General features: G+C 42.5%; 1 protein-coding gene across 1 annotated transcript in view; it reads left to right on the top strand.

Annotated features, from left to right (window-relative positions):
• Window positions 1-13,697, top strand: part of thsd7aa (thrombospondin, type I, domain containing 7Aa) — a 258,145-nt gene that overhangs the window by 64,236 nt on the left and 180,212 nt on the right. The window lies entirely within an intron of this gene.

The following is a 13,697-nucleotide window of genomic DNA, read 5'->3' as shown; positions in this document are numbered from 1 at the left end:
GTAGTATATTTGATGACTTGCTGCATGAATATCAATTAGTAATTGTAACAGTAACTCACGATATGTGTGTTTTCTTGTGTGTCTGTGAGTGAGTGGCAGTGTGTAATTAATCCTTTAAAAAAAGTGCTCTTATCTCTTCCCAGTCCCTCTGGCATATTAAGTCAGATAACTAGCATCTGTTCTCTATTTGAGTAGTGCAGTAACAGGAAACAAACTTCTATGTGTCTGTATATGTGTTATAGGGAACATAGCAATGAGTCACAGTGAGCTGGCAAACCCCCTGCCCTCTGCTTGTCTTTCAATGTTTAGCCAGGTTTTATATCAGCAGAGTGAACAAGTCATTTTAAACAAATGTCAGGCTCAACCATGGCACGGTACAATTAACTGAAACCTGGAAGGTTGGTAGTGGTTGTTCTTGCCGAGAGTCTGTGGCATTACTATATGGAGACTGACAGGGCTATAACTGGTCTCTATGTCACTATAATCTCCATTTGAAGAACGTTACAGACTAGTTATGCTTACACATTGTAAAACATTGTTATTCATGTTCCTTTTTTTTTTTAATCTGGTGGTTTGCCACATTCAGAACTCTCAGACAGATTACGATATTACTACTTACGTTACTGCTGCAATGAGACATCTGTATGATACTAATGTGTACTGGTTGTGACTCTGTCCTGTCATGGTCCTGGAGGCTCTTTCCAGAGATGCTTTTTAAATATTTCCACATGGCATGGAGAAAAAAAGAAGGGGAAAACATCAGAGACGGTGGCTCTGCAAATAGTCTCAGGAAGGAACTTGTTTTGGTGGAAAATAAAATGCCACATACAATATATAATTTTATTATATTAAATTAAGTTAACTGTTCACACAATACAGGAATGGGAGATATTTAAATTAGCTGGATACATGGTTAAATATAATTTGCTCTTACAAGGGTATCGCCCTGTGGGTTAGGATTAGCCAACGTTACTTTGTCCACAACAGTCCTGCCACAATTGGTCCCAAAACACCCCAGTTGGATAGTAAATGCCGTAGCGTTGTTGCATGATCCAATTTTTCTTCAAAACTTGCCATTTTCAGTGTGTTGCTTGCTAACTCGAAGTTTGTTGTTGTTTCCTGAAACAAACGGAGTATTGCAAGGCAAGTGACATCAAGGCGGGAAATCCGTCATCTGATACAGTAAATGAACTGCCGTTGATCCAGACCAATAAAAACATGATACCAGCAACTGTAACATGATGGATGTTTTTCCATGTAAAGTCAAGTAAACTTTAATTTTTTAATTTATGAATGAACAATATACCTGCTATCAGCAGCTGCAGTCCAACATCGTCCAAGAATTTCAAAAATATGAAAAGAGACAGCTGCAAGTCATACAAAGGTCCTTCTTGAAAATTCTGACCTGGGGAAAAAAAACAGAATGCAAGTCAGTACCATCTGGTTATGTTTTGCTACAGGTCTGTTTCAATATCCAGAGCCAAACACTGCATTTAACAAGCAGCAGTCTGCTCTGTAGTGAAGCTGTTTTCCATGTAGCAGCAAGACGCCCCAAATGAGCCGTGTAATGTCCCTTCCTAAAAGGGACGGCTTGCTATTCTGACAAGCCTTATGAAAGATGCATGAACGCTGGTTTGTTTGAGCCTCTGGTGCTTATACATACCTTTATCCAATATACCGGTCAAATTGTAGCAATGTCATTATTCTCACCAGGCTCTTAAATTACAAACCAAAGACTGTCTGAACACCAAATATTGTCTTTGGATTGCTGCTTTCGTGGATATACTGTAATGCTTCATAAAGCCCTCACCATGTGAGGTCTGGGCCCAAATTGACCCAATCTAGTCATATTGCGCTGTTGTGTTTGGAAGGCTGATACCGGGAAATCTTGTAGAAACAGATCTGTTTTCATGCCATAACTTCTATCAAGCTGGCAGGGGGTCTTTGGTGACCCGGGGAAAAAAAAAAACACTGTCCTGTGATTTACGCAGAAGCTCTTCTTTTGATCATGGCGTCTGAAGATCAAAGACCAGAGGCATTCAGCCAGAGCCCAAATACAGCTAACCGAAAAGCAGTTCACCCTGAAACAGACAGGGAAGGTAGTTAAGATCGGAGCAGACAGATAGTGAGCTGCAGTGAAATATGATGATATGAAACGCTGTTCCTCACAAGTAGGGCAATGTCTGCAATAATGTGGATACATTTGAAAACATGGCTCTGTTTTCCCTCATGCTTTCTGGTATTTCTTTTGAGATTTTTGGTTTCCCTGTGATACACCGAAACAGTAAAAAAGGATTAAATGTCTAGTGCCACTGTTTTCTCCTGGTTGATGAACAGCAACATTCTGCATTACCATCATGATCTGGTAGAGAGTGATGGAAAGCCCATTTTGCAAGCCTTTTTTTCTATTTCTGTCATACATACAAGGGCGTAACTCTGGGGTCATCATTGGGAGGGTTGAGTTCTCAACTTTTGGGCAAAATTTAGACGTTGAACATCAAACATTTCATTTTCTGCATTCTGGTGAATTTTTATTTAATTAGTGCCTTTTCTGCATCAAGTTATGGTGCAAATGCCTATATCTGTACAGGAAAGTATTAAAGGTTTTTGGGGTGGGTTGCACTGGCCAGTTTTGGCCGTGTTAAATTACGCCTATGCATACATACTACCTTTTAAACAAGGTTGATTTTTGAACTGCTGCCTTACAGGCCCTTAATCAGATCAGTGTGTTATACCCACACTACTGTATGCTACGTTTAGCCATTGATCTTAGCAAAGTTAATTGTTTGCGAGCGTAAAAAAACATACAGCTTAAATTATGTTTTGACTAGCTTGGCAGCATGTGTTTGGTTCCTACCTATTTATGATTAAAAAATTCAATGTGATTTTGAGTAGTTTTGTTGGATATAACCTTAAAGTTATAGTTTCCTGTTTGCTTTCCATACTATACTATGCTATGCTAATGTAGGGTACAGCATCAGAGAACCTGGTGTGATGCATCATTCCTCCAGGTTTTGTGCTAATTGGTACTGATCAATCAATGGACAAAGAAATAATTTAGCACATCCTATGCCTAGTCCAAGTAACCATGACAAACACTGAGATGCATCACATCTGATCAGCAGTGTTTCAGACATGTGCATAATGGAATGAAGATAAAAAACAAAAATGATGATGAAATCAACAAAATGAGACGTGCAAGAAAGGTGCAGCCTCATTTTGTCGCACAAAGTCATACTGAAAGCAGGAGAGTGGCAGAAAGACTGGTGAAGAATAACAGAGAGGCCGGAGAGAGATGATAAGTGAGTTAGCTAGGTCTGCAGTGATATCAGTATCATATTGCTTTCCCTTGAGCTATACAACTTGGCAATTATGATGTGAAAGCTGTAAGGAAGAACTGTGTAATGCACACAGAGAAGCACCAAAGGCTGGCAGAGACAATTAAGGGGCATTAGGTTTATTAAGTTGGTAAAGTCTGTATGAGGAATCCGCTGCAGTATATGGGGCCTTGAGATGGTATAATGCGACATTTTAGCATGGTACCATAGTAGGCTATGCAGCAAAGCAGACAACATATGTTTGCCAACGTGACAAATATACCTTGGTCACTGTCACAGCTGGAAAACACTGACACTACTTTAACTGCATTCCCCTTTAGTGTTTGGGTATCATGTTTTTATCAGGCCCCCAGGAAGTGCGGCAGGCTTTGAAGTAAATTGAACATAGCGTCCAAACAGTAGAATTGCAACTCTCAGCCCGTCACACACGTCTGTAAATCAGTGGATTCATTTATTTGACGTCACAAAGGGTTAGGGTTATGACTCGTTTTACTATCAGAATTTGAAACATTCAGTCTGATAACATTTGTGAAGTCTAGAAGAGCTGCACGATTAAATCATCCTTTTATCCCCATTCAAGTTAGTGGAGTTCTAAACCGGAAAGGAGCCGGCTGGGCTGGCGGAGGTCTCTAGCGCGCCTGCTCTACAGGCTGCACAGTGCGGAAGCAGTGCCAATCATCCAGGTCAGTTTTTGCTCCATGATGGATTCATGCGCCACTGAGCAACTCTCATACGGGGCTAACCCTGGCAAAACAGGCAATGGAGGCATATGTCAGTGTCAGTGTAGTTACACAGTGTTGCTTTAATAGCTTTTTCTGAAGCTTTTCCTTAAAAGACATGGCTTTCATCAATGGAGTTTGCTCTGTTCATAAGAAGACAGATGTGTTGGTATGCCAGCTCAGTAACTGATATGATTTCATTAAAAAAAAACAGAGATTTAATGCATCCCTTTGAAAACTGAGCAAACTCTACCCACAGAAGACTGTGGTGTTCAGGAAAAAGCTGGTAAGTGCACTTTGAGTTGGTTTTGTTTTGTGAAGCTACTAATTTCATGGATGAAGTAATTCTTATTTTTTATTTTGATAATTACATTTTATTCCTAAAATCTAGGGAAAACATTAAGATGTTAAATGTTTTATTTTTTTAGGAAAACAGGCTTGTGCAGTGTGCTTGACATTCAATTTAGTTAAATTTTATTAATAGTATCAAATCATAACAAGAGTTATTTTGAGACACTTTACAGATAGAGTAGGTCTAGACCACACTCTATAATTTACAAAGACCCAACAATTCCAGTAATTCCCCCAAGAGTAAGCATTTAGTGCAACAGTGGTGAGGAAAATCTCCCTTTTAGGAAAAAACCTGGGACAGACCCAGGCTCTTGGTAGGCAGTGTCTGACGGTGCCGGTTGGGGATGTGATGAACAGTGAAAATTATAGTCACAATAAAGATAATGGAACTATGACTAAAAATAGTAGTTGTAGTAGTTCATGGTGTAGCAGGGCACTGCATGGTGTAGCAGGGCAGGGCACTGGGTCAGTGGGTTACTCTCTTGTAGGAGCACTGTAAATTAAACCAATTTTCAATACACTGTGGTACCAGAAAATGTAAAACATAAAAGAAAGCATTCAATCATTTGCTGTCTGCTGTTTGCAGTAGGCCCGTTGTTATGGATGTACAGCTGGAAAAATAATTCTTTATTTCACTGTGTTATGGGAATATTGACTCTTTATTGAAGGCATTCAGTAGTTAATGCTAAATCCCTGACCTTTTCACAGTCTCTTTATTATAGACATGTGTTCAACATATGAATACAGACTGACTGCCTGCTGCTGCTCTCATTTATCTTGCCTTTCCATCCAAAAGCTACTGGTGGGATGCACATCTCACACTGCTTTCCATTATCCCTGTAAATGCCAATGCCAATCTTCTGTTTGGCATCATGGGAAAAGCGGAAGGGAGACCAGGTGGGAGGTCTAGGGAGTTGCAGGGAAGTGTGCATCCAAAAAGAGTAATCCCATTATTGGGGAGTGAAATCGTTTCACACAGATCCTAATTTTCTTGTGCCGGCAAGCGACGGAGGAGATAAACCTGTTGAGAAACATCAAGAAAAAAAGCATTTTTCTTCTCCTTTGTGGCCTGACAGCTATTAAGCGGACTTATCTCTGAACAGTGGACATTAAAGTGTGTTGCAGCAATAAAGACATCATTTACTTCCTTCAAAGATCAACCTTTTCTCCCTATTCAATTTGTATCCATCTGCCGAGCCAGTAACTCAAATCAAATTAAAACCTAGAAAGAAGAAAATTAAATTGTGCGAAAGTGACGGGATCAGTATTTGAATTGTGTATGACACTTAACAGTACAGAGCCTTTTTGAGGCCCCAGCCAAGTGCTGATAAAATCTGCTAGCAACAGCTGCCGTTTCAGCTAGCAAAGTCAATGGTTGGCGACTAGATAAAAGCATTTGTCCACCCCCGTAAAATCAAGAACCCTTTGTTTAAAAATTCTAGAATTTACTAGACTAATTTTACTAGAGAACTGTTACAAGTTGATGAACCACTGAAACGATTTTGGAAACATTATTTTAAGTTACAAAAATTTCTCTAGTGTTGCTTTAAGTCACTGTTATCACTGTAAACTGCATTGCTAGAATGGAAAGCTTGATAGATGCAGCAACAGTACCTGAGGGATGGGGTTTAGCGAAGGGTCTAATTTGGTTGTTTAATCTGAGGGACCAGCAACAGAAGAGAGGGCTGCTGGGAGTGTGACAGAGGCCAGTGTGTATTTTATACTGCACGAGTGGTCTCAGCCAAAAACAGAATCATCTGCCTGCAGTTTAGAAGTAGTGAATTTACAGCTCACAGCAACTTTTCTTTTATTGGTAAAATAACGTGACAAAAAGAAAAAAGGGATACATCTACATTATATATATATAAGATAAACATAAAGACAGACAGACAGAAACATTGTTATATGATAAGATTCTGATAGTGTTTAATCAGGTTAGATCCAGTAGGGCATGTGTAGGCTCACAGCAATTTATTACTATATACCTGTAGACACTGGCTTTTGTTTGACATCTAGTGTAAAAAATGGCGTGAGCTGCATGTAAGCTATTTTATTGCGTTTCCTCTTAGCGAAAGGTCGTTGGTTCTATCCCTGGCCCTGCAGTTAGTGATGGTCAAATGAAGCTTTGTGAACCACTGTCTTTACTTTCTGAGCTCACTAGATGGCGCTCTCTATTCAACAAAGGGTTTGAAAACACACTGAATTGCCATTCATTTAACCTTTTTCTTTAAACGGAGAGCGCCATCTAGTGAGCTCAGAAAATAAAGACAGTGGTTCGCGAAGCTTCATTTGACCATCACTACCTGCAGTCCCATGTCAACGTGTCTGTGGGCAAGACACTGAGCCCCAAATTGCTCCCGATGCTGTGAATGTGGGTGAATGTTTATCTTATGGAAGTCGCTTTGGATAAAAGCATTGAATGAAATGTAATGTAACAAATAAATTAAAGCCCCTATACAGGGAAGGCAAGTAGAGGGTTCTGAGCCTTTTTTTGAAGCAGTTTCAGCAGACTCCGCTGATCTAACAGAGAGAAACGGCAACAGCAAACGCGCAGTCACCCTTGGATTTGCAGAGGGAGCGGGATATGAATAAGAGACCTTGGTCGGATGATTTTAGTGCACCTAGAGGTGGTAGAATGATGTGGAGTTCAGAGATTCAATTAAATCAATTTGATTTATAGTATCAAATCATAGCAAGCGTTATCTCAAGACACTTTACAGATAGAGTAGGTCTAGACCACACTCTATAATTGAAATGTATGAAAAGCAAGACCGTGTAGGGCCTTGTACAGGATGAGCAGTAACTTGAAGTCTATTCTATACTTTACTTGGGAGCCAATGAAGGGATGCAAGGATTGGTGTGTTGTGGCATCTATGGTTGGATTTTGCTGACAGCTTGGCTGCAGTGTTTTGTGTGAGTTGCAGGCTGGTCAGAGCTGCCTGACTAAGACGAAGAAAAGCGCATGTGGATGCTTTGAAGTTGTTAAAGCAAGGTTATAATCATTTTTAATTTTTAATTAGTGTTTATAATATATTTGTTTTGATTTTTCAATTTCATTTCAGTTTAGTTTTAGTTTGGAGTGAGTTTACACAGTAGCTTAAGTTTGTTTTTGTTAGGGCCAGGTATAATGTTTCAGAAGTATGGTTGGAGAATGGCCCAATCTCTGTTTAATCTATGCACTGTCCAATGTGAACTAATTGTGGCACAGCACCATCTTCTGGAATATAAAGTTTGTTAAACGTCTGTGGTTCAATGTCACAATGTTGTCCGACATTTTTCAGTAGTGAAATATTATATCTAAAAAACTAAAACTGAAACGATTTATGTTCATTTTTATTTTATTTTGTTATTTGTTATTTAAGTTTAAGTTTCTTGTAGGTTTTAGTTTTTATTTAGTTTCAGTTTACGAAAAATATTTTAGTTTATCCATCCATCCATCTTCGTCCGCCTATCCGGTGTCGGGTCGCGGGGGGAGCAGCTCCAGCAGGGGACCCCAAACTTCCCTTTCCCGAGCCACATTAACCAGCTCTGACTGGGGGATCCCAAGGCGTTCCCAGGCCAGGCCAGAGATATAATCCCTCCACCTAGTCCTGGGTCTTCCCCGAGGTAGTGATGGTCAAATGAAGCTTCGCGAACCACTGTCTTTATTTACTGAGCTCACTAGATGGCGCTCTCTGTTCAAAGAAAAAGGTTAAATGAATGGCAATTCAGTGTGTTTTCAAACCCTTTGTTGAATATAGAGCGCCATCTAGTGAGCTCAGAAAGTAAAGACAGTAGTTCACGAAGCTTCATTTGACCATCACTACCCCGAGGCCTCCTCCCAGCTGGACGTGCCTGGAACACCTCCCTAGGGAGGCACCCAGGGGGCATTCTTACCAGATACCCGAACCACTTCAACTGGCTCCTTTTGATGCGAAGGAGCAGCGGCTCTACTCCAAGCTCCTCACAGATGACTGAGCTTCTCACCCTATTTCTAACGGAGACGCCAGCCACCCTCCCGAGGAAACCCATTTCGGCCGCTTGTACCCTGGATCTCGTTCTTTCGGTCATGACCCAGCCTTCATGACCATAGGTGAGGGTAGGAACAAAAACTGACCGGTAGATCGAGAGCTTTGCCTTCTGGCTCAGCTCTCTTTTCGTCACAACGGTGCAATAGATTGAATGTAATACCACACCCGCTGCGCCCATTCTCTGACCAATCTCGCCCTCCATTGTCCCCTCCCTCACGAACAAAACCCCAAGGTACCTCAACTCCTTCACTTGGGGTAAGGACTCATTCCCTACCTGGAGTAGGCACTCCATCGGTTTCCTCTTGAGAACCATGGCCTCAGATTTAGAGGTGCTGATCCTCATCCCAGCCGCTTCACACTCGGCTGCGAACCGATCCAGTGAGTGCTGAAGGTCACAGGTCGATGATGCCATCAGGACCACATCATCTGCAAAGAGCAGCGATGAGATCCCCAGCCCACCAAACTGCAACCCCTCCCCACCCCGACTACGCCTTGATATCCTGTTCATAAATATTACAAACAAGATTGGTGACAAAACGCAGCCCTGGCAGAGGCCAACCCTCACCTGAAACGAGTCTGACTTACTGCCGAGAACCGGGACACAGCTCTCACTTTGGTCATACAGAGATTGGATGGCCCTGAGAAGAGACCCCATACTCCCGCAGCACCTCCCACAGTATCTCCGGGGGAACCCGGTCATACGCCTTCTCCAAATCCACGAAACACATGTAGACCGGTTGGGCATACTCCCAGGCTTCCTCCAGGATCCTTGCGAGAGTGAAGATCTGGTCCGTTGTTCCACGACCAGGACGGAATCCACATTGTTCCTCTTCATTCTGAGGTTCGACTATTGGCCAAACCCTCCTTTCCAGCACCTTGGAGTAGATTTTACCAGGGAGGCTGAGAAGTGTGATACCCCTGTAATTGGCACACACTCTCTGGTCCCCTTTTTTGAAAAGGGGAACCACCACCCCAGTCTGCCACTCCTTTGGCACTGTCCCAGACTTCCATGCAATGTTGAAGAGATCAACCAGGACAGCCCCTCCACACCCAGAGCCTTGAGCATTTCTGGACGGATCTCATCAATCCCAGGGGCTTTGCCACTGTGGAGTTGTTTGACTACATCAGTGACTTCCGCCTGGGAAATTGACAACGATCCCCCATCATCCTCTAAACTAAACTAAACTAAATCCTCCAGCTCTGCCTCTAACATAGAGGGCGTATTAGTCAGATTCAGGAGTTCCTCAAAGTGCTCTTTCCACCGCCCTATTACCTCCTCAGTTGAGGTCAACAGTGTCCCATCCTTACTGTACACAGCTTGGATGGTTCCCCGCTTCCCCCTCCTGAGGTGGCGAACAGTTTTCCAGAAGCACCTTGGTGCCGACCGAAAGTCCTTCTCCATGTCTTCTCCAAACTTCTCCCACACCCGCTGCTTTGCCTCTTTCATGGCAGAGGCTGCAGCCCCTCGGGCCCTTTGGTACCCTGCAACTGCCTGAGTCCTCTGGGATAACATATCCCGGAAAGACTCCTTCTTCAGTCGGACGGCTTCCCTGACCACCGTTGTCCACCACGGTGTTCGTGGGTTACCGCCCCTTGAGGCACCTTAGACCCTAAGACCACAGCTCCTCGCCGCAGCTTCAGCAATGGAAACTTTGAACATTGTCTACCCGGGTTCAATGCCCCCAGCCTCCACAGGGATGCATGAAAATCTCCGCCGGAGGTGTGAGTTGAAAGTCTGTTGGACAGGGGCCTCCTCCAGACGTTCCCAATTTACCCGCACTACCCATTTGGGCTTACCAGGTCTGTCCAGAGTCTTCCCTCACCCCCTGACCCAACTCACCACCAGATGGTGATTGGTTGACAGCTCTGCCCCTCTCTTTACCCGAGTGTCCAAAACATACGGCCTCAGATCAGATGAAACGATTATAAAATCAATCATTGACCTTTGGCCTAGGGTGCTCTGGTACCAAGTACACTTATGAGCATCCCTATGTTCGAACATGGTGTTTGTTATAGACAATCCATGACTAGCACAGAAGTCCAACAACAAACAACCACTCTGGTTTAGATCAGGGGGGCCGTTCCTCCCAATCACGCCTCTCCATGTGTCTCCATCATTGCCCACGTGCGCGTTGAAGTCCCCCAGCAGAACAATGGAGTCCCCCACTGGAGCCCCATGCAGGACTCCACTCAAGGTCTCCAAGAAGGCAGAATACTCCAAACTCTTGTTTGGTGCATATGCACAAACAAGAGTTTTCCCCCCCATAACCCGCAGGCATAGGGAGGCGACACTCTCGTTCACCGGGGTAAACTCCAACGAAGCGGCGCTCAGCCGGGGGCTTGTGAGTATCCCCACACCCGCCCGGCGCCTCACACCCTGGGCAACTCCGGAGAAGAAAAGAGTCCAACCCTTATCCAGGAGTATGGTTCCAGAACCGAGACTGTGCATAGAGGTAAGCCCCACCAGAGAGAGGTGACATTCCACATCCCCAAAGCCAGCGTCTGCTGCCTGGGTCTGGTCCGTCGAGGCCCCTGACCTTCACTGCCACCCATGTAGCAGCGCACCCAACCCCAGCGGTTTCTCCCACAGGTGGTGGGCCCATGGGATGGAGAGATGGGAGCCATCTCATTTAACCCTGGTTTAAAAGCACTTTTGACAAAGCTGGGCTGAATAATGAAAGTAATGTAATTATTTATTTAACTAATTACTTTGGCTATTGAGTAATTTGTAAAGTAATTCATTACTAAGTAATATGTAATGAGTGACTGATTACATTTTTCAAGTAACTTTGCCAACATAGTATAAGTTCTGTGAATAGAAACCTAGTTCCTCATGATTGTAATAATTGAATACATCTGGTCAGTATAATAGTGGCATTAGTGATGGATGTTTGTAGTATGAAGGCAGGGTGTGATTAGATGTGTGACATCCCCCCTGGAGTTTCAGTCTTGTTGGCGCAGTGGCCTCCATGCCTCCTGGCTCTTCTCAGTGGGTGATAGGCGATGTAGGCCAGCGTGAGTACAACCATCCTCATTTAGTTTCTACGCTCACCATTGGCCCAGAGATACCCATGTCATTCAGTGACATGTTCATAAATTATGGTGAACACCTGCGTGGAGCTGAGACAATACCGCCTGCCAGTGAGGTAATACGTTATGGCTATAAACATGTTGGCCTCTTTAGAGTGCTGGATATGGATGAATACCCGAGCCCAGATGTCTACTTAGCCTTGCAGTCTTTAGCCTTTTGCCTATATTGTTAATTACAAAATCAATACTGTTGTTTTTCATCACAGACCTCTTCATCTCATCACTGACAGTATCCAGTATGCAACATTAAATGTTACATCAAATCAGCGGTGTGCCTTAGAAATCCTATTCTTCCTGTGGTGTATTTCCTCATTTCCAGCAGGATAGAAGAGGATAATGGCAGGCGGTGAGAGATGCCAGATCTGTGACTGCAGCTGTCTCATGTGTCTGGGGCAGTTTCTTGCTACCTCTATTGATTTGTATTGATCCAGACCCTCTGCCTGCAGCTGTAAGCTAATTCAGCCTGCTGGTTCTTCCGTTGACATTTTCATTGCTGTATTGCCGCTTTATTGAGTGAAACCATAAAGCACTGTTTAATACAGCCTCTGACTTTATACTCTGAGTACAATACATTATTGTATTGTCTAGTGATAGACAGTTATAGCTCAGACTTTTTTTAATGGCTACCCTCACTGGGAGTTTCGTAAATCACACCCTTTAACTGTGTATATATATATATATATATATATATATATATATATATATATATATATATATATATATTATATAAGTGAATAAAAGACCAGTTATTCAGATATTGAATTTTCTTTTTTTTTGTGCACTTTTTTAGCCAGATAAAAAAATCAAATCCAAAGATGTTCAATACTGGCATCAACTGTAGTTTTGACATCAGCTTCCACGTCTTGGATCTACACTGCTTTATGGTAAACCCTGGAGTCAGTTCACCATGGCTCATGATGTTTTCTCTGCATGGCCTGGTTGCTGCTGACGGAAAGAAATGACCCACTTGTGCTCTTTCATTATGCTGTTAGTTGAACTGAGAAGTCCGAATTTCCAAGCTCCTAGTAAGAAATGCCAACTGGAACTCCCACCTGATCGCAATCTCCCACTCAGAAAGTTGGGAGAACCTCACCAATCTCGTCCTCACAATCCAACATGGCTGCTTGAAGCATAAATGGCCGTGAAAGCTGTAGTAATATACCGTTTATTAGCACTTCTGTCATATTTGTGTTTCATTAAATCAGCCTACACACAGTACTGTCCATCTTCTATCTCTGGATATGTTGCTATGGTGTTATAGTGCATAATGGGTTGTTATCAACTAGTATTCCCACCCCCATTTTTCCAATTTGTAACTGGAACGTGATCAACTCGGGTGTGATGTAATTCCCAGTTCTGACCTCCGACATGGAATGCAGCATTGAGATGCCTTTGTTCAGCCAGGTTTTCCCTTGGATACAATTATTATCAAAACGAGGCTCTGTGGCTAAACCAGGGCAGCAACATTCTCAACATGTTTTAACTAAGAGGTCAAAGGAGGGAAATACCTACAGTAGTTGTGTCTAACTTTGCTCATTTCTCAACTTCTTAGATTTTTATGTAAATTGCCTGTATTTATATAGCAGTTTTCTAGTCTTAATGACTACTCCAAGCACTTTAACATAGTACAGGAACCATTCACCATTCACACACATTCATACACTGTGGCCGAGGCTGCCGTACTAGGTGTCACCTGCTCATCAGATAAACATTCACAGCCATTGCTACGAAGTTTTATTAATATTATTATTATCATTATTATTTGAGCTATTTGAGTTCTCATCAGTGAAATGTTCTTTTACAATATTTCCTAGAGATCAGAAAAAACAAAATGACAATGTGGGGAGGGATGTGACATCTCTTCCCATGGATTTCCTCTTAAACTGTTTTTCTGTTGATTGCATTTGATAGGCTTTATGCTATACAAAGTGAATAGTGCTAAAGGTTTCATTTATTTTTATTTTAATTGTAAGTGTGGGATAATGTTACTTATTTATTATTTAGTGGTCTTAGTATAGCAAACTTTGCCATCTTGTAACCTTATCGTACCTTATTACTGTATGAGTGATGCTTTGCCGATTCTGGACCTACAAAGGTTCCCAGCACTGTTAACACCAGACAAGGCTGGTATGCAATGCTGCACCATTCCTCATGTCAGTTAATTTTTATGTTGTATTGATTGAGTCTTC

The sequence above is a fragment of the Perca flavescens genome, chromosome 14 (genome assembly GCF_004354835.1).
Source record: "Perca flavescens isolate YP-PL-M2 chromosome 14, PFLA_1.0, whole genome shotgun sequence".
In the NCBI taxonomy this organism is placed as follows: domain Eukaryota; kingdom Metazoa; phylum Chordata; class Actinopteri; order Perciformes; family Percidae; genus Perca; species Perca flavescens.
Note: the sequence above shows the minus strand (reverse complement) of the source record. Positions and strands in the feature narration are given on the sequence as shown.